Genomic DNA, 3,471 nt, shown 5'->3' on the forward strand with positions numbered 1-3,471 from the left:
TACACCGTTGGAAAGTAGCTGGGGCATTGCACAAGCCAAAAGGCATGCGGCTGAAAGCAAAAGTGCCATAAGGACAAGTGAAAATGGTTTTCTCTTAGTCCTCTAATGCAATGTTAATTTGGTTATACCCCGAGTAGCCATCCAAAAAGCAATAATAAGCTCTTCCGGCTAGCCGATCAAGCATTTGATCAATAAAAGGCATAGGGAAGTGGTCTTTACAAGTCGCGGTGTTGAGCTTTCGATAGTCAATACACACTCTCCATCCAGTAACTGTCCTTGTAGGAATCAACTCATTCTTGGAGTTAGGGACAACAGTGATGCCCCCCTTCTTTGGCACACATTGCACCGGACTAACCCATGAACTATTTGCAATTGGGTATACAACACCCGCATCCAACCATTTGATTATCTCTTTCTTGACCACTTCTTGCATAGGAGGGTTTAGCCTTCTTTGATGCTCTACACTTGATGAACTATCCTCTTCAAGTTCGATTCTATGTTCACAAATACCGAAGTCCTAATATCCGCAATAGTCCACCCAATAGATCTTCGATAAGCCCGCAACACTTCAAGCACATTTTGAGTTTGTTCCTCATTTAACAAAGATGAGAGAATAACCGGTAAAGTATTATCTCGACCAAGAAAAGCATACTTCAAATGAGAGGGAAGTAGCTTGAGCTCAAGTTTTGGAGGCTCAATAATTGAAGGCTTAGCCGGAGGAGTGGTTCTTTTATCAAGATCAAGAGATAATTTATTTGGCTCATAAGAGTACGAACCCCAGCCAATGAGAGAATTAACTGTTTCAATATACCCCTTCATGTCATCCGCCTCGAAGTTCACCAAAATAGCCGAAAGTGTTTCATCAAAGTGCTCCTCCTCTAACTTATAATCCACCGCTTCGTCTAACACACCAAAAGAATCAATGACCAAAATGCTCTCATAAGCACTAGAAAATTTTAACCCCTTGCTAGCTTGGAAAGTGACATCTTCATCATTGACCCGGAATTTTATTTCATTCTTTTCTGAGTCCATTAGAGCTCTCCCGGTGGCAAGAAATGGCCTTCCCAAGATAATTGGGACTTCTTTGTCAACCGCACAATCAAGGATGACAAAATCCGCCGGTAAAAATAATTCCCCCACTTTAACAAGGATGTCATTAACAACCCCTACCGGTCTTTTGATGGTTCTATCGGCCTTTTGGAGACGCATGCTCGTTGGTCTAGGTGTTCCCAAACCGGCTTGCTTATAGATGGCTAGTGGTATCAAATTAATACTAGCCCCATTGTCACATAAAGCACGAGCAAAATCATGATGACCGATGGTGCAAGGGATAGTGAAAGCCCCAGGATCTCCCTTCTTCTCAACCTTTGATCACGAAATAATAGCACTCACATAGTGGATGACTCCCACCGTATCATGCTTGATTGGTTTTTTCTTCGTCAACAAATCTTTCAAGTATTTAGCAAATCCCGGCATTTCTTGGAATGCATCAAGAAATGGAATATTCATTAAGAACCCTTTCAATTAGTCGTAAAAGCGTTGGCACTTGGCATCCTCCGTTCTTTTCATCAATATTTGTGGGAATGGGGGAGGAGATTTATATGTTTGAGTCAAGGGTTTAATTGCCCCCGTGACCTTGCTCTTTTGGGTGCCACCACCGGTAGCTTTTTCAACACTTAGCTCCTCGTCACCCTTGAGAACAATAGGGTGTGGTTCCTTCTCTTTCTCAACAATAATAGGAACTTTAATTGGTGCCTCTATTTCTGCTTCAACTTCTTCCTCAATAACCTCATCAACAATCGGCTCGACAATGATAGGATCAACCACTCTCTGATTCACCGCATTAAGGATCTTTCCACTTCTAGTAGAAATAGTTTTGCATGAGGCAATGTGATCACCTCCACTACCCCTTGGGTTCGGAATTGTGTCGCTAGGAAGGCCCCCTCTTTGTGGTGGATATTGCTCACGAGAAAGATCTCGCATTTGTGACTCAAGTTTATAAATCGAAGCGGTGTGAGAGCCTACCACTTCGGTCAAATATTCCATCTTTTTGTCACTCTTATGCTGGTTGTCCAATATCTTTTCAAGCATAGATTCCATTCGAGAGGTCCCTTGATCATTGGAAGGACCCTCTCGCTAATTTTGAGAGTTAGAAGTACGGCCATTTGGTGGAACATAGGCATTGGAATTCCAATTACCATAATTGTTTTTGTTGTAATCCCTCCTGTCCGAACCACCATATTGATCGCTTTATTGTTGGGGTCTCCATTGCTTTTGATAACCCCTTTGAGAGTGATCGATATAATTAGCATCCTCACGTTGTGGCTGCCCCTCTAGATAAGTTTCCTTCAAGACTTGGTACATTCCGGGAGCATGAGATGGCATCTCTTCGATAACATTCACACTTTTAGCTTCTTTCTCCGCAAGCCTCTTTGACAGCAAGTCCACAGTGGTTTGCAATTGAGCAAAAGCATGGTCTCGCTCATGATTCTCTTTGGCCACCGCAGCAACAGAGGGACTACCATATGACAGGATCACTATCACTTGAGTGCCAAGCTTGATTGTGGGTGGTGAGCTTATCGAGCAACCTGGTGATACTAACAAATGATTTGTCCATGAAGCATCCTCCAACTGCAGTGTTGACAGCAATTTGATTCATTGTATCTAACCCCTTGTAGAACTTCTCGGTGAGAATAGCATCCGAAAACCCATGAGTTGGAGATTGAGCTAGATAGTACTTGAAACGCTCCCATGCCGAATATAATTGTTCCCCCGGAAGTTGTTTGAACTCAAAGATCTTATCCCGAAGCTCAGCCTTTTTGCCTGGTAGGAACCACTTCTTCAAAAATGTATTAGCGAACTCGCTCCAGGTATGAATAGAATTGTTGGGGAGATTTTCATACTATTCCCTTGCTTGGCCAGCCAAGGAATATTTAAAGACCCGTAACCGAAGTGCATCAGCAGAAACAGAGCCTTGGGATTGTTGAGCACACACATGCAAGAAGTTCTTCAAATGTCGGAGTGGACAATCCTCCGAAGAATTTCGGAAATAACCTTCAAGTTTCAGCAGCTGATAGATAGAACTATCAATTTTGAAAGTAGTGTTGACACCTAATTTTGGCTTGACGTGCTTAAAATTAACGTTTTGGGGGACCTGATTCGTTAAAGAGCGTGAAATACATTTTTTACACATTTTTTCGACAATTTATTGATGATTATCCTCATTTTAGGAATTTTATCAATTTATTGTCATTTTTCAAGAATCATTATTTTGCACATGTACAGCGTAATACTACCATTTTTGTGCAATTAACAATTGTTTCTTAATTTTATAGCAATACATTTTCATATCTTACACATTAATATTTATATTTTACACTTACATTATTATTTATACATGTATTAATTAACTATATTTTTAGTACAGTCTGTCAGTGCAGAGAAAACCGGAGCAATTAATTTTTAAACGCA

At 41.1% G+C, this 3,471-nt stretch overlaps 1 non-coding gene across 1 annotated transcript; it reads left to right on the forward strand.

The window, feature by feature from the left end:
* The first annotated feature begins 2,705 nt into the window (after nt 1-2,705).
* Nucleotides 2,706-2,811, forward strand: LOC132619147 (small nucleolar RNA R71). Its single transcript, XR_009574536.1, has one exon. It is a non-coding gene; the product is annotated as a small nucleolar RNA R71 (small nucleolar RNA).
* Nucleotides 2,812-3,471: the final 660 nt, after the last annotated feature.

The sequence above is a fragment of the Lycium barbarum genome, chromosome 1, assembly GCF_019175385.1.
Source record: "Lycium barbarum isolate Lr01 chromosome 1, ASM1917538v2, whole genome shotgun sequence".
Classification (NCBI taxonomy): domain Eukaryota; kingdom Viridiplantae; phylum Streptophyta; class Magnoliopsida; order Solanales; family Solanaceae; genus Lycium; species Lycium barbarum.